General features: G+C 40.8%; 1 long non-coding RNA gene across 2 annotated transcripts in view; it reads left to right on the forward strand.

The window, feature by feature from the left end:
- Positions 1–2,479: 2,479 nt before the first annotated feature.
- Positions 2,480–23,970, forward strand: part of LOC132323592 (uncharacterized) — a 47,325-nt gene continuing 25,834 nt past the window's right edge. For both annotated transcript variants that reach the window (XR_009485378.1, XR_009485379.1), the window contains exon 1: positions 2,480–2,849. This is a non-coding gene — a long non-coding RNA (uncharacterized LOC132323592). The remainder of the gene's footprint in view (positions 2,850–23,970) is intronic.

Below are 23,970 nucleotides of genomic sequence, written 5' to 3' on the forward strand. Positions count from 1 at the left end.
CGGGGTGCGCGGCGGCGGCGGGACTCGCCGAGGCTGGGGCTGCAGCTGCTGACTCAGAACAGCAATGTAGGTCATAACGCGTTTCCTTAAGTTACCTAAGTTCCAACAATTCAGCTTTTCTTTAGAGACTTCTAAAGTGCTGTTGCAACATTTCTGAACGCCGTGGCTTCTGCTGAAACTCAGCCGCCGGCTCCGAGCCACCGGGCTGCGGCGGGGCAGCGCCCGGGGCGGGCATACCCATGTCGGTACTTATGCCTTTTACATCTCACTTTTATCATCCCATTTCCACCACAACGCTATTTTTCTTTCTTTGCTCTTTTGTCTCAGAACGTTAAAAAAAAAAAAAAAAAAAGTGCCAACGCGTCGCACTTCTTTTTCAGAACAGAAGCGAGAGAATTGCCTACCTACTCTCTGCTCACTTCAGCTCTTTCCAATAAGGTTTATTCACAGTTAACAGTTTGGATCTATCCTTTATTTCCACTATTTACTACTTTCCACCACCAGTCAATTTTTACACCATCAGTTAAAAGGCTGTTAAAAGAGCTCACTGGTGCCAGGGGTTTTCTACGCAAAAAACCAATCCGACACTCAACACCATCCGTCTTCGAACTACGTAATTTTCGTTATTTTTTTTTTCTTTCTCCTTTCCCTTTTTTCTTTTTCTTTTTTTTTTTTTGTTTTGTTTTTTGTTTTTTTCTTGCAACCACAGCAGAAGGAGCAGAGTAGCCGCAGTCCCCACGGAGAGCCCACGGAAGATGAGCAAGCACCGTGTTCTGTCGCAAGAGCAGCGATGTGGGACGGAGATCTGGCGGCGAGGTAGTTGAGGAGAGGAAAGCGCGGCATTCAGGGGACGCTTCAAGAAAGGCACCACACTAACGGAATTTATTTTATTCGCTCTGAGCTTTCCTCGGGCATTACCTGCTCTCCCTGCTCCGCAGGGAGCTCCACCACAAGCAGGGACCGTGCGTGGGTCGGGCGGAGCAGGAGAGGGAGAGTTCCGAGGGAATAGCACTCTCCCCCAGAAAATCATCATCGCGAAGGCATCTGTTGCCCAAAACCTAAGAGAACCCATCGCCCATAGAACTCACGAAAATCAAGGAGCGGGAGAAAAACCCCTAAACGTCGCCCTGTTCGACGGTTGTGTTTCTGCTGGGCAAGGATCGCCTGCGGGTACATCAGGGGTACTTTTAGGGCGATCACACAGCCGATGTCACGGTCACGCACGTCTTCAGCCTTCCTCCTTCCCTCCAGCTCCTCTCTAACCCCGTAGTGACAACCCACCGGCCTGTGTGATAGCAAGGAAGGATTTTCCCGTCTAAGTATAGAAAGATTTGCTCAACCTAGCAGGAGCCCCGTGGATGTTTCCCCGAGCATGTCACAAGTAACAGCATCAGCAGCTCCACGGAGCCCCGAGGCTGGAGCCGGGAGCGCTCGGCAAGCTCGGACAAGCCCGTTCCCGGCCTCCGCCCGCCCGGGGCACAGCGGCTCTGCCTCCCGGGGCGGGAGGGACGAGCCCTCGTTCTCAAAAAAAAAAACCAAAAAAAACCCCCAAAAAAAACCAACCAAACAAACAAACCCCAAACCAACAAACTTACAAACCAAACAGCAACAACAACAACAACAACAAAAACCCACTCCAAAAAACAAATAGAAAGGAAACAAACAAAACAACAACAAAAAGGAGCACACTTGTTTTGATTTTCTTCCAGGCTTGCTACCCTGCGCCGTCCCCGCCGGCAGAAAGTTTCCCCCCCGTCCCGCGGCACTCGAGGGCGGTGGCCGGGGTGACCGTGGGCGTTCAGGACCCGGAGGGAAACGAGGCGTGGGCAAAGCTCGGCACCCCTTTGGGAACACGTCCCCCCAGCCTTGGCGGCGGTGGGAGGCCCTCCTCTGGTGTTTGCAGTTTTCTTTGTTTACATTCAGTTTAGAAACATTGGCCTTCGGCCAGAAAAGCGGCGGTTCTCCTCTCTCCCCCCACCTTCCGTGCCCCCTCCCCCCGCTTCTTCTTCGGTGGCGGAGAAAATACTTAAGGTTTAGACCCCCAGGTTTTAAAATGTTTTCCCCTCGGCTCCCCAGATTCACCCTTCGGGGCTACCTCGTAAAGTAAACGGAGCCGGGTGGTGCGTGCACCTGCCCTCGGAGCTCCCAGCCGAGGGGTTCGCAACAGGTTCTACCGGGAGACGGAGGGTAGCGGCGAGCCGATCAGCGCCCAACCGAGCGGCGGGTCCCCCCCTCCCTGTGGCCCCGCCGCTCGGCTCGGCGCGCCTCGCCTCGCCGCCCGCGGGGCGGTGCTGTGCGGCGGCAGCCGGGCGGGGAAGCGGCGCGGTTCTCCCCGCCGCCGCCGCCGCGGCTGCACCGCCCGGCTCTTCTCGTGGTCGCGGCGGCGGCGGCGGGTGGGGGAGAGCGCTGAAGTCGCTTGTACTCGCCGGGCTTGCACGTCCCCGTCCCCCACCCCGCCCCGCCCCTCCACCCCGATATCTTCCCCCACCACCGTTCGGCGAGGAGTAAGTGCCACCGCTCCGCCTTCTCCTTTTCGCAATGTTGACGCAATCTATAAATAGTGGAACAAAAGGACCAACTTCCTCGCAGCTTTGCTGAAACTGCACAAAAAAGGCAACCGGGGGGGGGACACACACGCGGTTATTTTTTGATTTTATTTTTCTCTGGTTAAAAGCCGAATCCTCCTCCTCCCTTCCTCCCTCTCTCTCCTTCCCCCCCTCTCCCCCCCTCTCTACTGGAAGATCTTTTTTATTTTCTCTTGCTGCCTCCTATGCTGGCAACGTCCTGCGAGTGGCTATTTTGCTTTTGCACCGAGAGAAGACCTTCCTCCCTCGCCCTCTCTTCTGACAGTAAGTGCCATTTCGCTACTGCTTTTTCGGGGACTGGGTGGGGGGGCGGCCGCCTGCTCGCCTACCTGCCTGCTGCCCCAGAGAACGGGCAGCGGGGACCGGGAGCTCCAGGGAAGCGGAGGGAGCTTTGGAGGCGGTGAGGGGACAGCGCCGCGGAGCGAGCGGGGAGGCGCGCAGGGGGAACGGGGCGTGGGGGACCAGTGGATTTGGCCGGGGGGGCCGCCCGGTGAAATAAGGTGATCGGGAGAGGGGACGGCGGCTGCCGCCCGCCGAACAAAAGCTGACGCTGATATTAAACGGGCTTTTGTTAGGGGGAAGTGAGTGTGCGTGCGTGCGTGTGTGTGCGCGGGGGGGACACCCCGCCCGCAGCAAGTTGCCGTGCGGCGGAGGGCACCTCAGACTTGTTTACCGCTCGACGCTGAGCTCACTGGCGTGTTTACCCTGCACACACGGCGCGGGGCTCCCCTCCTCCCCCAGCCCCATCACTCTTCCATGCCCCGGGGAGGGGAGGGATGAGCGGAGCGGGGTTTAAAGCGGCGTTGGGGGGGGTGCGCCGTCAGGAGATGCTGATACGATCACGCGTAAAAAAAACCACCCCCCTCCGGTTTGCAAGTCGGATCGGTGCAAGCGCAGGCAGTCACTGGCCGGAGGGAGAATTACATCATCCCCTGCTCCAGTGATGCTACCTTTCGTGCCGCTACCATGCGCGCAGAGAAACAACCGGAGGCGCGCCTCACGCCTCCCCGGCCGGCTCGGTGCCACCCTGGGGGCGGCGGGGGGGAGCTGGGGAGCGGGGAGGCGCGCCCCCGCGTCACTCACACACACACACACGCCCGCCCGAGTGTTTACAGCGCTCACACAGGCGTATTGTGACGTCGCCTGAGTGACAGCCCGCCGCGCCAACGGGGGGGGTGCGCGGCCCCCGACGCCGCGGCAGAGCACTGGCGCCCCCCCCGGCCCGGCCCCCCCCCGCCCAGCGGGACCGGCGCCGTGAGCGGCTCCGCGGGGCGCGGCGGCGGGGGCTGCGGGGCCCCGCCGAGCCCGGGGCTGAACGCATCCAAAGTTAAATCCAACTCACACGCTCCAGTAGCGGCGTGGTTTACGCTATGCCGATCGGTTTGAGTTATGACGTTCTGTGACGTTTTAAGCGCACGCTGTAGAAAGGATAGCTCGTGAGAGAGGCGAGGTGTATTTGCAAGCCTAGGGTGTCTGTGAAGTTACACCGCTCCCTCCGGGAGCGAGCGGGGACGCGGGGGCCGGTCTCTTACCGGGGAGCACGGTCCTCATGGGACTTTGGGACTGGGACGCCGTCAGCGTAGAAGCTGTCATATCGATGGCCCTGGACACTCCATTGTCCACAGTGGACAATAAAAAAATATATATTTTTTTTTTAAAGGGATATAGACTTCAGTACTGAGGACAAAATCTAAATATCACACATCTTATGCTTTGCCCGGTGTTACAAGTGTAACGTTATAGGGTTAGAAACTTGTTGCAATATGCTACTGAGTTGGGAGAAAGTGTCGTGGGGTTTACTCAGACTGTGAAAATATTGAAGCAGTACTTACCCACTGCAAAGTCAATGAAACTAATCACACTAAAACCAACAAAAAGTGCTTTACAAATTGATATTTGTCAAGAATTGTCTGCCAGAATGAAGCAGTGTAAAAATTACTACCAAAACACCAGCATCTACTTGCTGCAAAATTCAAGTAACCACGAAGCCTTGTTTAATAGTACACTCAGTTTTTAATGTGTTAATGGTTTGGGGTTATTCAAAGCATATTACTTTTTGAAGTCTGGGTGTTTCTATTTGTGCAGAAAATAGACTGAGAAGCTTTGAGCTCCTACTGTTACAAAAGTTAAAAGGAAACAAAGTTGAGCTGCTAAGTCGGCAGTCTGGAATGAGTCAATAGTATCTCCTTTGTCCTGCTAGCTTTCTCTGCTGTGGTGTATCTTTGCTCTATTTCCTCTGCAAAAGCAAATGAGCATTTCTACCCTCAGCATATTTAATAGACTTAGTAGAACTCCTGGCTTCTAAATATTCTAAACTACCAGCAATATTCCAATGTGTCTGCCTTTCCCAGCTGTGTACAACAGTCGGGCTACTGTCAGTGACAGTATGCTCATTTCTTTAACCACAGAGATACTGCCCCATTTTCCATTATCTATAATTAATAGAGCAAATTATTTTTCCTTTGTTCTAGTATGCCTTCATAAGGGACCAAATATGCCTTTTTAAAGTACTCCATTATCTCTTGGGTTTTTGGTTGGTTTTGGTTTGTTTTGTTTTTAAGAAAAAAAAAATGGGCTGGAAACATGAAGGAGATGTAAATAACTCCCCTCTTCATTTACTTGGGGGTTCCCTGGGAGTCTCAGAGGGCAAGGAGGTAACATAGCTGGCTTTTACAACAGGATGACAGGTCCTGACACAGGGTCACAGAGAATCTATGCTTGGCTAGCCCTGTGCTCCAGTTTTGTTTAGCTGGTAGCTAGTCCCTTGAGGGATCAATGTCAACTTAAGCATGCTAACTTCTACAAGCAATGGGCTGGCCAGTGACCGAGAGCTGTGACTGGCTCCTCCAGGGCTCCCTACTTCTGCTGCACTTGGAGCTCGAGTGCTGCTGCCAGGCTGCTCCTGTGGCTCTGCAGCTTGTCACAGAGAGAATTAAAGTGGCAACAGTACAAAGCAAGCCCCAACACTGCCTGTTCTCTGGAAACAAAAGGTGGCTAGATGTATTAGGTGGATAGGAAAAGCAGCTTGGGTAGGGACACGGCTTCATGACTGAGGCACAGAAACTGGAACCAACTCCCAACACTCTGAGCTAAGTATCTGTGTACCTCAAAACCACTTCCCCCCTTAAATTCTGGCCTTGAATTGGTATTAGTAGTTCCACAGATCTGTCACACTCCCAGAGGTAATAAACAGATGTCAATTCAATATCCCACAAATAAAGGTATTAGATATCAACCTACTTTCTCTTTTAAGATATGTATATCTTTCTCTTTTAAGATATGTATATCTTAAATTTATCGATTAGGGAACAAAATATATGTGTGCATGTGTTTATGCACTCACACAGGCACACCTCCTCACACTGTCAGTCCTTTCTGGTTTAACTTTCAAAACCCACTGGAGATTAGAGTTGGGTTACTAGAGTTCAAAGAAGAGTCAATTTGTATTAAGTCACTAGGGTTGAAACCTGTATTTTAATATGTACAGTATGTATTTTTATCCAGTTTTATGTTACAATGTGAAGGCTTTTAAAGTCTGCAAGATCAAGGCAATTTTTTGTGTTTATAAAAATAAGGCTTGTTCGTTAACAATTTATCCAACTCTGCTTTTCTTTTGATACTTGAAGTACATAAAAGAGTAATTTAGCACATTATTAGCTGAATGATCCTTCCTTTCCTTTTCCACACTTGAAAAAGATTATCAGCCAACTACTGTTGTATTACTGTATATGTGACCAGTCTGTCTGTACCATTTGATGTCTGATACTTTTAATTTTTTTTTTTTTATAGTCTTATTCTGTACATAGAATCCCAGGGGGTTTTGTCTGTTTGTTTTTTAATGCCCTATAATTCCTAATGATAACAAGCATTTTCTCTGATCACCATAAAGGCCTATGCTATGGATTTCTACAGCTTTCGTTTAAAACTCTAGACACATTTGCATCTTTTAATTTGTAAAGGGTGTTACTAACTTACACTTGGAAATTTGACTGATTCAGACAGCACAGTTTTCCTGGTTCTGCAAGCAGGCAGTTCCAGTGTTCCAGCTTTTGCACAGTAGCACTTTAACAAGGAGCAGCCATGCATAACTAACAAGATTGCAAGTCCAGTTACTGCTTTTTAGAAGCCTCCACCCAGTTCTTATGTTATCCAAAATGTTCATTTTATGTGGTTGCAGGCATATGACAGTACTACTAACAGCAGGAAAGTGTAGTGGTTATTCACAATGGATAAGATACAGGGGGAGAAAAAGAAGTTTTAAAAAATGGAGCCTGAGGTGCAGGAAGAAAGAAGAACAGATCCAGTTATCCTTTTATAGTAACTGGTATTTTGTGGAAAGTGGTTAAGAAAGGAAGACTCTTGCTTCCTTCCAGCAGTTGGCCAGTGAGGGCATGATACTTCTAACTCAAGGCTGACAGCATTCTTGAATAAACCCTTTTGCAGGTTTCATATCCAGTATCTCACACTGCTGAGCTCCTTCTCTTGAAACTACTTTTAGATTCTGGGTCTTACCCTCTAATTATATTGATGGATGTCTAATAGAACAGTTTTCAAATTTGGCATTAATGTTTCATAAAAACTAAAATATTCTTGTGAATATTTAAAAGTACCATTTTAGTTTTCACTGGTATTTTTTTACTGCACAGTTAGCATGGTGAATACAACATATGTATAGATAATATTAGCTAGACAAGGCATCACTTCAAAATGTGGACATAATGTGTACACAAGATAACACCTAGCACAGACTCCAAAAAGTGCTCTTAGCATGGATTACAGGTACAAATGAATACTTTGATGAATGGAAACTAGGAATTCAGTAGTAGTTCACCAGATGAGAAATATGCCTTTAGACTCCAGAAAGAAGTAAAAAATAAATATGCTGAAAACTAGTCAATGCTAGCTAGAAAAACAGATTATTGAGACCACTGTACTTTTTAAGGACTCTTAGTATCCTTGTTTCTGTCTGAATGTGTTATTTGCATAAACATCCTTTTTCATAAAACAATGAAATTTACAAAGATTCCACTGTACGACACTGTACGGATTGGCTGTCACAACTACTGACTAAATATTATTTTTGGTCATCTTTCTAAGCTAAATCTATAAACTCCTACATCTGGGTAACTTTTAAAACTCTACACACAAGTGAAACACTCAACAAAACAATTTCCTGACTTACACATTGTCCATCCTTGTTTTTAAAGATTTGGTTAGTAATTTAAATTAGTTTGTCAATTTTACTTTTATTTGTTCGATAGAGAAAAATTAGATGGCCTCTTTTCTTTTGAAGTGTATTTCATCTCAGTTTTATTACACTAAGGAGAGTGATAAACACTGCAGGCTAACTAGGAGTTCCACATTGGTGCAATCACTTTGGTTTCATAACTCCTACAGATTTTTATCCCTTACAAGCAATGATTTACATACCATTGAGGGAAAATGAAAATGAGGGGGAATCTCATTATGACACTGCAGAGTCTTAGTTTCTCCTAACACGGACTAGATTAAACCTGGCCTATGTCACAAGAAATGTGAAGGGTGAAAGCAAAGGGTTCTTTCTCATAATAGTCAGGCACAATTAATGCTCTCTTTACTCAATAAAGAAAACCAGACCCAAAATGAGGAGGAGGATATGGGCTCCTATTCTTTCACCTTCACTCCCCACCCCCATCCTCTGAGCCGTAAAGAAAGGATCAGGTTGCACTATTTTAAAAGCTGGTGCAGTACGCACACTTCCTCACTACATTGGCAAGCACTGGGAGAAAATATCTGTCAGAGCTCCCTGCAGGAGTTCCTACTGCTTCATAACATCCTTTACTCAGGATTGGGATGTCTCAACAGAGCTGAGTCTTCAATAAAGTGAGGAAAACTTCTCCCATAAACATACAATATTTTTAGGGACATATGCAAGTATCAGTATTATTGAAATAACTTACCTTTGACACATGGCTTTGAAAGCTTCACACTTGATGAAAATCGTAACAATCAAGCTATCACAATAGCTCAGCACGACAGGCAAAGTAGACCTGTAAATCAATTAAAAGAGAAGTTAAGCAACTTACTATAGTTTCCTGAATATGCTTAAATAAGCAGGATTGATTAACACATTAAAGAACAGAATTGCTCTGTCTTTCGTGCTACTGTCTGAGCACAGGTTACTGCTCCTAAAGACACTTCAAGTTAAATCACACTGCTGATGTTAAATCAATATCAAGGTGGAAGATGGATGGTGCTTTAGCCAAAGTCTGGAATGGGAGTCTAAACAAGGGCCATAATCCTGTCCTTGATCCAGAATTTCACCAATGGCTTTTCCATTCTAAGATGGGGACAGTTAAAACTGTCCTACATCTCACTGACTCTAAGAGATAAAATAATGCTTACAGGATGGGCCAATGCTACACGTACCAAGGTTATAAAAGTCAAAGATAATCCAAGATCTGAAATAAGTGTTTAGCAACATTTTGTTTGCCTGTACATTTGTCTTTTTCAAAATATAAAACTCACAGTTCCCAAGGCAAGGTGCCTAGTTAGCAATGCCTAACAGATGTCAACAGGCTAATCCAACTCTGAAGATCTCTCTTAAGGGGAGTTCCCATGCCATATCATATCTCCACATTAAAAAAGAAACCCAGAATTACAGTGATTGAAATTCTCACCAGTCTTTCATTCTCTTCACATTAGAAATTAAGACTGACTGGGAAAGGGCACTAAAAGCCTCATATGTCACCAAGGGATTCTCCTGCAGGGACTGTGGAAGGAAGCCATAAGCCACCTCCTGTTGGAATAGGGCAAGTTTTGCACTGGGAGAAGGAGTCTGCACAAAGCCCTGCATAAATGCTGGGCTGAGCCAGTGGCACTCAGGGGCTAGAAGAGCTGTATCAATCTGTCAAATGGCCTAAGAGTGAGAAGGAATAAATCCTGTTTAGTCTTGCCTCAGCCACTATTACCTGTGCTCTGAGAGTTTTAAAGGAACAAAATCTCATTCCAGGCTTAAAAGAAGCTTGAGGTCTACAGATAAAAAGCTGTATACTACATCTAGGTACTAAAATTGTAGTTGCAAATAGTACGCAGTTTCAACATATAGACTGGGAAATATTTCATTTGAAAGCAAGAAGGAAAATAATGACAGATTGTGTCATATGACAACAAATTTACAAGTAATAGCAAAACTGTCCTTTTCTTATGCCTAAGAGTCATCATTCTAGAGGGACACCTGCTGGAAATAGGAAAGTGGCACATGAAAATGGAAGGAAAGAGAAGAAGTTTAATGGAAGATGATGATCTGGATGACTGAAGTCTTCATCAAATAAGAAAGCAGTCTCCTATTTACTTTCTGATGCTGTGTAAATGAGTGAATCAAAGCTCACACATTCTCTTGCAAATCATGTCACAAGGATTCTACGTCTGTATGCCCCTGAGGTCATGAGTGACCATGTACTGACCCCTGACAGACTCCTGCTGCCTTTCTTTAATACACCTCTCTAACCACTTGAGCTCCTTTGAGTGCTATACATTGCATGCTTCCTACACTTCCTTTCTTTTATTTTAGCAATCTATACCCCACAAAAATTTCCTATAATCTTGTGCATTTCTCTACAACCTTTCTTGTACTTGTGAAGTTTCTCAGTACTTAAGCAGACATGTTAAGGGGTAAGGAAAAATATAAAAAAATAAGATTATTTCAGGGAGAGACTCAGTAAGTTTTCAGTAAAAGGAATACTGTATTTCAAATAAAATAAGATTGTTTTCAACTGGAAGAGGCTCACTTTTATCTTACCAGTAAAACTTCTGCTGAAAGGGGGAAAGGGGAGGAAACAGTAACTGTAGACAGTAGTTCAAAAGGAAGTTCCGTTTCAGTACAGACCAAAAAAAAAACCTTCTTCTTATCAAGTATAAAATATGTAATTAATGCTGAAGTTCTGCATATGCCTTAAATACCGAGCCATGAGTATAGATTGCTCTTTCATGTGTCCAACAGCCTTAATGCTGAAACCTATACAGGGAAATAATTATGACAATAGCACTCACCATACACAAAACTGAGATATTCTTTCATCCAGCTCTAACAAAGACAGCATTCAAAATAAAAAAAAGGCAAACAAACCACAAAACAAAACAAAACAAAGAAAAAACCGAAAGAAAACAAACAAAAAAAAAAAAAAACAACCCAGCATTCGAAAGACCACTGTAGATGCTGGACATACTGGACATAGACTGATTCTTGAGTTAAACACAGACATCTTCTAGCCAAAAGGAGTAACTCAAACAAAGAAGAGACCTAGAACTAGTTTCAGACCTCTAGTTTGAACTTATCTATGTTTTCACACATCAGTAAGTTCAGTGGAGTTAGAAATATCCAGTATGTGTAACGAAAACAATCTCTATCAGTAGATACAGCACGAACATGATAACGGGTGTTTCCCAAGCCTGGAGCAATTGTCAAGCAATTACTGTTTGTCAAGACAACACACTTGATAGTCAGGGTCATCTTACCCCAGGTCATCTCCTTCTACCCTACAGTGAGGCAGCTCTCAGGAACTCAGCTGCCCAGCTTTCGTTCGTTTGCCCTGAGCCCAAGCTGCAGACGCAGGTTTCCCCGCTGCCCGCAGCCAGAGAGCCGAGGCAGGCGCGGTGACAGGGGCTCAGCTCCCGCACCGCGATGGCTCCAACAGGCAACAGATGCTGGGGTTTTGTTCCCAGGGAAGGAGGGCCCGCACGGGTCAGAGGCGACTCCTGACAACTGATTATTAACCAGGCCTTTCTAAAGCACTTGCAAGGCCCATATTGTGTTTGTTTAGGACCCAGAACTACAAGTGCATGTTATCGGCAGACTGGGTGAATTGGTTGGTGTCTCTGAGTTCAATTACCAATTCTAGCTACTTTTTAAAACAGAAAAGAGAATAGCCTTGTCTTACGCAGTCTATTTTGGACCAGTTTTATATTTCCTTTTTTTCCCCTTTCATTTTAAAGACCTTTATTCAATTAAATATATCCTCTTTATAAAGTATTATTCTTTTTGCTATCTAGATTGTGATGTCATGCCTGCACAATTTTTATTTAATCATTTATATAAGGGACTTCTTATTCTTAATTTTTACATCTTATGATAGAAAATTTAATGGCTTCTCTTTACCAAGACACTGTCTTCCAATTATGATTTATAAAAGTGTGTATGTAGATGGAAAATGGAATTAAATTTAAATGTAGCAAAATAGCCCTTAATTTTTTTCTTGGTTAAATTAAACAGCTATAACTGTACACAAATGTGAGAACAAAAAACTTATCAGAACATACTGTATTGAAAACTGATTTATTCAACAAGGATGAATCACTGCTAGTCGGGGAACTTAGGTGATTGTTTCTGGCTAGCATGACCTTCAAGACTGTACAACTAGTACATCTCATCCTCTTTCAGATTTCATTCATGGACCTAATGAGAAAAAATGAATTACCTGCTTTTTCATCTCCCAGTAGATTTTTCAATTTTGAACATACTAGCCATTAATATAAAGTAGATGAGTACATTAAAAGAGAAAAAGAAAAGCCATCAGAAGGTGGTTCCACATTCAGCAGGTTATAATTCCAAATGCTCTGCCAGTGACTTTCACCCCTTCAAGAGGTTTGACTTTATCTAGAACTTTGGCATAAAAAAATGTGTGGCACGGTATTTCTATTTTGTTATTTTAAAATACTATGGTAAATTTAACCTTAATACTGGCTGTCCTAATTTCATAATTAATTTTAAGTAGTCTTGTTAAAGAAATAAACTTTTAATTTAAAGAAAGCCTACATATAGAACTCTTTAAACACATGTTAATTGTTCCAGGAGACCGCACAAGTAACACAAAACATGATTTCCCTCCTTTCTCTTATAGCCATTTAGACTATAATATGTTCAAACCAGCATGGGTCCCTACTGTGCCTGCTGGTGCACATACAAAGTTAAAGAGACAGAGCCCTGGCACAGAGCAGAGATTTGCCTTCATCTACTCAATACATGAGGCACTAGAAGTAAGATCAGGATAGGCTGTTTCTTTAATGCACTGGCTGTTCAGGTGCAGAGTTACCAGCAGCAGGAGGGAAAGGGTGAAAGGATGCCATGAAGAGCTCTAGATCCTTCCTTGTTCCTCCACCCATTCTTCTCTTCTTCAAGCTATAGCTGCACCTATGCCTACCTACTGAAAACTGAACAGACTTCAGGCTAACCAGGAAACTGAACATAAGAATTCACCATCTTAATCTCTGCTAAAAATAGATACTTATCATTAAACTTCCTTGTCCTTGCAAAGTGACTTAGAAGGATAAACCTACTGTCAGGACACTTTCCCAAGTTTAAAGGGGAAGGAAAGTTATTTCTGAGAATTTCCTATAGTTGTGATCCTGGCTTGCTGCATTTTGGAATATGACTTACAGATCTGGTATGGCAGATCTGTGGACTTGATCTATTCACTTAAGATGGATGAGAATGAAATTCTTCCTCCTCCAAAATTACTGTGATGGAAACAACACTATCCCATGGATTTTCTATTATTTTCATTGCTCTTTTCATTGCCAGGCTCAAAGATTTCCTCTCTGTAATAAAGAGAATCTGAAAGCCAGTACAAGGAACAAGAAAAGTCACTACTCAGAATTACAATGGCAGCAACAAGTCTCTAGAGAGAGAAAGATGAGTAAGGTTTGATTTAAGGAAGGGCAAGATTAGGTGAGAAAAAAAAGAGAGGCAGAGGCATTTCATTAACATATGTCAAAAAATACTTTGAAACACTACAGATTGGAAAGTTGAGAGTGCAGTAAAAGGAATAAGAATGACTAAGGTTGACTCTTGTTGATTGAATTCAAAGAAGGGACAATCCTGAAAGTATTTTGTTTCACTTTTGCAAAGACTGGGAGTAGGTCACGATACATAAACAAACTTTCTTTTAAGAATACTAGAGAGGTCAGACTGGTTCAGGCCAAGCATACACTTGGCCCATTTACCCGTGTCCAACAGCTGACAAAAGCCACTTCTTATCCAAATATTCCCTCAGTGAACAGCAGGACCAAGACAAGCACATTTGATAATGCCCATATACTCCAACATCCAACTTTGTTTTAGCTTGGAAGGTTTCCTGAACCTGATGTGGTTTGTCCAGTCAGTGACTTTCACTAGATCTCTCTTCCAGGGCCTTATGCAGTCTCTCCTTAGATTGCTGTGAACTTCATTAATCTGTACTTTAGTAAAGGAATGCTGTGAGTATAATACCCATGAGCATATAAAGTAATATAATTTATTGTATTATTTACTTTGAACAGACCTACTGCTGTCCTCTGATGCACCCTTATTTTTTCATTGATAGAGAAGGTGAAAAGCTGATCTCTGTCCATTCTTTCTATTTGTGACTTTAAAACATTTATTGCTGTTTTGAAAATGAAAATTTTGCTGTTTGTTAGAGGGGTGCTGTAGTTGCAGTGTCTGAAGAAGACACTGCATTGCCCAAGGGCTGGATATCTATTTCTTCTTAGCTCTGCCAATCCACCACCAGTCTGCCTGCTATCTGTGGCAGATGCTGAAGCTGCTATTGCAAAGAAGTCCTTCCAAGATCCTGGGGAACTGTAAGCCTAGATGAGCACATTCTGAGAGAGCCATTCTTTTCCACTGTTAGGGAAGATGCATTAGAGGAAAAGATGCAGTCATGCATATTGTGCTCTTAAAACCCTGCTGGTCTTTCTGCAAGCAGAAGCTAAAAGAATCGTGGGGAGTGGAAATAAAAAGAAGAAATTTTGCCACTGCACAGAAAACAGCCCCATTCCAAGAAAATTACTTGCTAAAAACTAAAGCTCACGGAATCAATGTAAACTTTATCTAAAATTGGAAGCAGAAAACTGAAGCTAAAGTAGTTCAAGCCTCCTCTAAAAAAGGAGGACATTGTTTCTAGAGTAGACCTTAAGTGGGCACAGTTAACATCATAATGAAAACCGCAGAAGCTTGTGAGAGTTTCCTATTATTTCAGTAGGAGATTCTTAACTCATGCAGTATTCTCCCATTTTCCCTGCCATGTGTTTTACAAGACACAAAAATACTTCTCAGGCAGACAGGAAAACACAGTTTCTATTAGTAAAAAATTATACAGACAGGTAAGACAGGTCTCCGTTGTTAGGTAAAAATATAAACAAAAGCATTTCCTAAATCTTACTACAAGTTAAGGTACATTGTATCATTAAACAGAAGAAGATAAGCAGCTAATACTGAAAAATGCACTTTTAGAGAAATTATATAAACTCCACTTAGTGTCAAAATTATTTAACAGTCCCGTGCTATTGAAGTAGAAGAGGCTAAGGGAGACTGACCATGCCAGGATACTCAAACAGAAAGTCTTTTCATTCAGGTTTGTGAGTAACTCTAGTTAAAGTGACTCTATTTGACACAAAATGATCTGCACTGTTGCAAAATAGTTTCTGTCAGCAGATTTCACTTAGGCAACGCCCTGTCTATCAGCTATAATCATACCAGGTTTGGCTGCAGGATCTGATTATTATTTCAGAAGGGGATGTCTGGCTAAGCAGGTAAAGAGAATGTACTGAAAGTTTTACAACATGCAAAGAAAGATAAAAAAAATGCACACAAAGCCCATATTATAAACAGGTAAACAAAACATTTTGCCAGGAGCTCTCGGCATCCCTCTAGTTAGAACAGGATGCCTATTTGTATCTGTTGTGAACAAGCACACATTTTGAAGTCCTCATTTGAAAAATGTGACGCTGGAAGACAAGTCAGTGCCATTGATTCCCTGCTATGATGGCTAGATATGCTGAAGGTTAGAAAGGCTCAAGGCTCTAACATTTTCAGCTCTAATCCCAAAAGTTTCCTCATTCTGACTGGCTTAACTTAGAGCCGTATGTCACATAAAAGCTCCTGAGGATGGTCTTTCCCCTCACTAGCTCGTTGACAAAAATATATAATTAATTATCATGTTGACTATTGGCACTTGTTTGGGAAGTCCCTGAAAAACAACCCCAAATTTATTTATTGTTCAAGGCAGAGAGTACTGACTGAAATATTTATATGGAGAGCAGGCATCTCCTGAGCATCTCAGAGATTTTGAATGTGAGCAAATCCCTGTCTCTGAACAGCTCTGTCGGTCCCCCAGACCCTTGGTACTTCAAGGTAAGAAGGCGACACTGTAATGAGTATAATTCATTCAAAGTTTAATGAGGAGAGGACTCTTTTGTGTACCCCAGACACCTGATGCAGCAAGTACCAGGTCATTGTAAGGCTGTGCTTTCAGAATGTAGCTCAAGCACAAAATGTTTTGGGAGAGACTATAAATGCTGAGAGGTTTTTACTGATCTTGAAAGATGACCTAGAGGCTGATTTAATTGACCTGTTGCTGTCTACAACCTCTCCTCTGGGAAGTAAAAAGCTCTTGATAATATGATGTCTAACAGTAAAACCATAACAAAATGTTTTAAATTGATGTTGTTTCTGTAAGTCTGAGAATTGTTGATGATATAGTTTTAGACCTGTGTGAACAGAACCAACGATCTGTTGTGGTACTGCACCTCAATGCTTTATCTTCTGAAGCAGGCTGTGGTAATGGCCACTTTTTCTGGAAGGAGGCAGGGTGAACACCAAGTCAACAGAAAATTCCTGTTTTGTTCACAATGACTCAAGGGTAGCACTCTGTAATGTAATCCAGAGTTCCTATGAGGAATCTAATATCTTTTCTCTGCTGCATGGATCCCTATGTAAAAATAGACATCTTGCAGGCTGGCAGTTCAAAATCCCTGAGGATTAGTGATTGGTTAGGAGATTATGGATACTACTCCAATCTGAATTTGAAATAGCAAGTGAAATTGCTGAGGCACCGATAGCTGACACTGAACTGCTAGCCCCCTCACCCTTCCTGTAGAGACAGAAGGTTCTGCCACTGATTTGGAATGGTACATTTGCTTCTGCAATCAGTCATAGAAGACACCCTGTTTCTGGTGTTAATTGTTTCTAATAAGCTGGACAGCTTGTTAGAGAATGAGAGAGGAAAGCCACGAGGCCAATAAGTCACTCAGCACTTTGTATGACACCGTGCTGAAATACAAAGGCAATCACTACTTTTGGGGCTATAAATACATAAGGCACTTAACACAAAACCAGCCACTATCAAGGTCCCTGCAGAGAGTATGCAAGTAATAAAACTAATCTTGTCAGGACCTGAACTTTAAAATACATGAACCAAAGACATGTGATACTGCTGAGGAGTATTTCATCCTTTCCACATGCATGGGCAGCAGCTTGTACTGAGATTCATGTTCCTCTTGTCTCCATCAGACTTCCCTGCCAATATAAGTGGATCCTGATAATGGATATGCCCCAGAAGATCAGAATCCCAGCTTTTAGGACACTGAACAAGAGACAATATCTTTAATCATAATTATAGCTTTACTTGTAGAATTTAGAAATAAACTGATCTCTGTTTAAGGGAAGTCTTCACTGTCTCCCTCCCTTCCCTGCTCTCTGTTTCATCTCAGAAAGAGGAAATGTTGCTATGGGATATGTTGCTCCCATAAGAATCATGCTAGGGAAAATGTTAAACACCAGTAACCTATGACTCCCTTATCCATATACAAAGAGGTATATCTTGTATGTTAACTCAAGCTGTATTTCCCTAAAGGTCATTAGGGGACCTAATTTATTGTATTAAATTAATTGTACTATTACAACTAAAGTAAATCACACACACAGTACATGTACTGCATGATTTCCATCTCTGCGGTATGATGGAAATAATTAAATCATCCACATTTGTATTCACATGGCTATTTAATGCCCTGAGGTCAGTGGACATGAGGGTGCTTCAAGGATCTGCTGACACCATTTAATGGACCTTTTTGTTCAAATGACTTGTCCTTGCACTCATGGGGCACATGCACACCAGCAATGAAACACTTCTACACAACCACTCAAAGAGGCATCCAAGGGCATCCCAGAAAAGTTATTCACATTCTTTATAAAAACGGGGCAATTAAAGTACCTGTCTGTGTTTTGGCCAACTTAGATGGAAAACTGGGTTATATAAATTAACACACACAGAAACTGAATTAATAAAGTAATTATCTCTTTATGCTGTGGCTGTACCTCACACTATTAGTCTGGAGAGCCCAAAACTGCATAGAAATGCAACTTCTAGTTCTTCAAATACAACATTTTTCTTAATTCTGACATTTTCTTATTTATTTCTCAAAACTGGCCAAAAAACTTTAACACTCCTAAATATTAATACTTCCCAACCTATATCTTTCTGGTGTGAAGTTTGTACTACTTCATTCAGTCCAACTGCACTTATGTTAAATAAAGGGATTACATTATATAATTAAATCTGATAAAACAGAATAACATAGAATAACTACACACCATGTTCTACCAATTCTACTCCAATCATATATTCTTCTGCCAACTTAAATAAATATTATATCATTCCAGTTTCCTTGCATGTGGCTGTTTACCTCACTGCATATATTTTTTCTTCCTAACCACCTTTTAATTATTCTGGTTTTGGATGTCTATATTTAATCTGTAAGTAATATTTTCAAAATTATTAACTGATAATTTCATTAACACCTTCCAAAATGGGACTTATATCCATCTATATATTATTAACTGTATGTTTCTGAGTACCATACTACTCAAAATAGATGCAGTCATCTTGCTGGGAATTGATTTCTTTAGTAGTTGCGCTGGACCTCATGCAGGAAAACTAAATTTCTCATCCTAATAAATCCCCTCTGGTCCTCTGGTTACAGAAATACTCTCTTTAGTCAGATTTTTTTTTAACTGTTCAATAAAATATTACATGGGAAAGCTTAAAAAATATAGTTTGCATTTGCAACTTCAAACTGTAAAAGTGAATGTTCCATTACAAAAATTCTTAAATTAATATACATGTTGAGAAGCAAGTTCTTACAAGTAAAACCAGACAGCTGTAGGTTTCAATTGTAAGTAAAAGAAGCTTTAGTAGTTTTTCTCAATTTGTTTAACTGATTAAGGCATCTTGCAATTTAAAACCATTATTCTCTCTTCAGGAAACATCTTGGATCAGAAATTACATTTCTGACTTACATGAGAAGTCAAGTCACACAATTTTCAGAGGCCTCTCAAAAGCAGTATTCACTTCTACCCAGGAATTATATTTTCCTATCCTTGTAAAAAACTCTAACTTGAGCATTCTAAAGTTATTTGCTAGACATATTCCTCTAAAAACTTCTCTGACCTACACTGATTCCCTTCTAAATAAACTGAACTAATATAAAGATGCAGTGTTATGTGAGTCATATTTTTGAATAATTCTATTCAAGGTGACAACAATCTTTATTCAAATTGACTTGCATCATAAAAGTTTTAAGACTTTGGTGGTCGCTTTCTAAGTTAATTCTCAAATAGCATAAGAAGATGCCTGCTACTTCAAAAAGAAACAACAAAAAAAAACCAACCAAGAAACCATAAACTAAAGCCAGGTAAATCTAAGTGGTTCAGGTGCAGTATTAAACAAAAAAAGTCATACTGGAACCCCTTGGTTCCTTACCAAGATAACAAGATAAAATGAGCCACAAAAGTCAAGGGGTGCTACTTCTCTTTTTTCCTATCTGAGGTGTTAGCTGAGTGAAAGCTATTTGATTCTCTGTACAATACTCACATTTTTAATACAGCTGCATCTACTAATTGAAACTTGTCTAACATAATTTGAGGGAAGAAGGTAGAATAAAACGTCCATTTGTGCACAGCCTTTCCTTTTGCAGACCCAATATAAGAAAAACCACTTGAAGATGAACACTTTAATTTGAAGACTTTAATTACTGTTTGATTTAAACACAAAAGTCCTCAAGCATCTAACAGAGTACAACAGAGTAATAATTATTAATACTTTTCTCATCATCCTTCAAGTTGAATCTCTAAGAAAGAACAGACATTAAAACCAGTATTCTGAATAGACTGAATTCTGTCAGTATTCTGAATAGTCAAATTATCTTTATTCCTTCAATATTCTTGTTCTTATGTTACATATTTTATGCTCTAACAAAAGCATATACATGGATTATTCCCATTTTTATCAAGGCTATGAATGTTGGTAACATGAACCATACATTTTCTTTAATATTGTTTTTGAGTACAGGAAAATAAAATAACTTGAGGTTTGGAGCAGAAATACAAGTGATTCTTTCTAATATCACTTACTAATTTCACTTTAGGGTTCCATTATCACAGCATAGATACTAGGTTTCATTTTTATTACTAACAGACTTTATTTGTCACTGTTAAAATAGCCTGTTAACCACAGAAAGTAAAATTCACCATCAAAGTTCTGGTTTTGTTTAGGAATCAGACTTTTTCAGATATTCTGTCAAGTAGCAAACCCTAGTTATCTGTATGTGACTTAAAAGAAACTACATGTGTTTTGAATTCAGAATGCCCTGTAATACCTACAAAGCTATACATACCTGAAGAGTGTGTGCTAGACAGAATTAGAATTCAATAAAAAAGGGCTTTGGCAATGCTGAAATTAGCTTCCTGACCAGAAAACCAAGCAGGGCAAGCAGAATAATAGCACTGCTTGCATGAACAGATAGCATGCTTTATCCTTACTGATGATCTGTAAATAGAAATTATACATAAATAAACTTTAAATTTAAATAAGTGAAAATTAAAATACACAAAGGCATGCAAAATTCAAGAATACATCTATTGGAAGAAAAAGAAACCTGCATTTATAATGATTGATCATCTGTTCAGACTATACAATTTTATCTCCACATTCCAAATTTATTTTTCAAGTTACTACTTAATATTCTGGGTTGTCTATTGTGTGGAGCCAACAATTATGGAAGAAAATAGATGTAAGAGCATTATTATAACAGAAACATTTGATCTAATCTGTTCTAGATTGTCAATGAGGAAGATGCTGCAGCATCACCAGATAACTTTGTTCCAGTCTTTAACTGTCCTTGTACTTAAAAGGACCTTCTAAATATGTAGCCTGTTCTTTTTGGCTATAAATTACGATTTTTTTTTTTGTCCTTCTCCAGCTGGGTACAAAAGACCATTGGTGACCATCTTCTTCACAATAATCTTCAGATATCCTACCATTTTCCCCAGTCTTCTCTTCTCTAGACTAAACAAATAAAACTTTTTTGAAATACGCCTTATAAATCTTGCTTTCAAAAAAATTTTTCACTCATGTGTTCTCCTATGGATTCCCCTTCACCTGAAAATTAAATTAATTTTTCTTTTGTAGACTTTATTTTAACATAGAGATCGAATAATTTTATTCACTGATTTTTATTCTGGCAATTTTGCATGTATGTTCTTTGATTTTGCTTCATCTGTAAATCTAGGTAGTATCCATCCTACTTGAAATTTTATGGAACTGTAGAGCAGTAGGCCCCACAGACCCTTGAAACAAAATACGCCTCTATATCTCTTCAATGATTTTTTTTTTAAATCAGTAGTGACAATTTTCTTTGCATACAAAGTAAGTCACTTTTTCTTTTTTTTTTTTTTCTTTACTTCAAAAAACTGGACACACCAAGGATTTTGTCTATCTTCTTAGTTTTGCATTTAACAGCTGCAATAAGAATTTTAATATCCTTAATAAATAAGCAGACAGATGGATGGATGGACAGACAGGCACAAATCCAGTTTTATTTTGAGAATCAAGCATAATAGAAGGGAGATTTGACTCTCAGCCCATACCTCTATTGCCTCAAAATAGGTAATGTCTGCTGAAACACAGTTAGAAGGATGTTGGTAGTTAAAGTACACTAGGAATCTCTTTTTGATGATTACACAACAACTATTTTGTGGCAAAAATATGTCATATTTTGCATTATTTTCAATGAGTTTTGCATGAACAAAGAAGAAATATTGTGGACCAAGAAAAGTAAAATAGAGGATTTAAGATAATAACAGATCAATTCTGCAGCCACTATCTCTATTCACATATACTCCCAAATGCCTGCCATTAGAGACCCCAGTCTCTTTAATTTTTTTTCTAACCACAGATGATTTATTCCAGGAATCTTAGAATTATTTCCTTGGAAAGAAGGTGGTGGGGGTGGCAGGGGAGATGAGAGGAGGGGGAGAAGAAATGATAAACTGCAGAGCAGTTTATGACATTTAGCCCAGATTTTCCATTGCTTTGCTCTACTTCACACGCGCAGACTATACAACTATACCATAATCACATATGAAAGTTCTTCTCAGAAGTGGTTTCTACAGTTTGGTTTGGCTTTTTATTATTCACATAGTTTATTCATAGAGTACTTTCATAATGAATTTCTGAAACGCAGTAGTTGTTCTTTGTAATCTAGTTAATCTATCAATGGGCAAAATATCCCTAAGTGTGCTCTCAACAGGCTAAATGAGTACAGAGGCTGAAGGACTCCTCGCAGCACTACACTCCTGCTCAGACCCACCCAATCTCAATCTCCAGAAAAACCTCTACCCTTCAGCCAAACTTCTGAATGCAGTTATCTCCTCCTTCCCATACTTCCAGCAGCTCCAAAAAACTGTCCCCCCCCACTTCCTCAGGAAACATAGACAGGCAATCCTTCAACAAGTGATTATTTAAGCAGGAGTGATGGGCACCGAATGCAATCACAATGAACAGAGAAGCAGTCTATGAAGACTTATTTAGCAGACTCGTCCTATCTGCAGTAAGATTTTTCAGAATCTCTTTTTGCAGAAGTCTTGAAGCAACTCTTTACCTCAAAACAGGAACTACCAGTTCTGGCAGTTCAGACATTAGGCTTAGCATATATAATGGACTCCAGAGAGAAGTGGGTAACTTCAAATATTTTGTTTGGCTGTTTCATGTAATTTTCTAAAACTACACTTAAGGGCATCACAGTATTGTAATTTTATATAATTCATGTGCGTTTTCAAAATACAAGGTCATTATAAGAAAGAAAAATTCTTTATATGCAGCAGTAACATGTGTGACAGATTTGCTTTATGTTATTCTCTATGTATGTGCATCTAATTCCAGTTTCTTATATAATTCATTGATATTCTCTTCCTTTTTTTAATGTAGTTCCTAGTATTGGCAAAAACGTAGTCCTGCTGATGAAAAGCAAGCCAAATGCACAAATTCATACATTCATACTACAAAAGGGATTTTTCATAATGCAGTTCCCTACTGTGTTGCACATCCGGTCGATGGCAATATGGTAAAGCCAGATCAGCTGGTTTGTTCCTCCAGAAAAGCTGCCTGCATTTCTGCAGAACAGCTTCTCCAAACACTAAATCTACAGGCAAATTTATGCTGAATCGTTGTTATGATGGTCTATTTTCTTACCAGTGTTCCATTAAGAATAATCTAATATTAAGAACTGTTTCCAAATCCCTACTCCTAATCTTACATCTCAAACTCTTGGCTGTTTTCCTTTGATCTATAGCATCCTACAATTTTGCCCAATTTCTTTCTTTCATTTATATACTTTATGACCTCAGCATACACCAGAGTAGCTGACTGCTTTCAGAATATGTATTTGTTTTTATTTGAGCAGTTTATTTCCTCTCTTTACCTCTAAGTGACTTAAAAGACAATACTCAACTGAATGCTAATTGATTATGGTCCAGCATTGTCTGATGTGCCATATTTTCCTTTCCTTTTTTATTTTCTGTCTTCAGACTTAAGCACTTAATCCCAGGTCACAAAGAAGTCTATGAAAGTAATTGCATTTTCCCTTTTTGTGCCGTTTTTCCTGCACATAGTTTTCTACAACCTGTAAAATTAGAAATTACTATGGAAATAATTGGTGACCTCACAGGTCAAAAGGTGACCTGGAACCTAATGGTAATTATATCACATACTGAACACCTGTCCAAGTAATACAGAGATTGCACTCATTCCAAGACATTACTGCATATCAGTTTGTTTGACAGATGTATAAATATTCAGTAGAGCCCTTATCCCATCTTGTGCATGATGAGGTGACTATTTTATATTGAAGCATGCCCACTTCAGCATCAGCTCCTTCTCAAATATCTCAGAATAAAATACCACAAGCATAGTTCAGGCTTTTATCCTACAAGGTAGATGAGACCCAAACTGCATTTTAATAGTGAACAAAATCTATTTACCCAATTGGTCCTATGCTGAGTTCTTTATTGTAACCTTGCTTATCTTGAAAAGAATATTCAGTCATCTGACAGGTTATCAAGTTTCCATGTTAAAATACTTCCACATCAGATAAGTATTGTTTTCCTTTCTATTGTCCTCTGCCTTTCTTAAATTGCCAATTTTCAGGTTTTCTGGTCAAGAAATAGTAGTCTGCAAAAATACTGGTTTTCATGCCATTGCATATTTGATATAAAACAAGCTAGTACAGTTGTAATTATTGCCAACTGGATGTA

This window comes from Haemorhous mexicanus, chromosome 2 (genome assembly GCF_027477595.1).
Source record: "Haemorhous mexicanus isolate bHaeMex1 chromosome 2, bHaeMex1.pri, whole genome shotgun sequence".
NCBI classification, from domain to species: Eukaryota; Metazoa; Chordata; class Aves; order Passeriformes; family Fringillidae; genus Haemorhous; species Haemorhous mexicanus.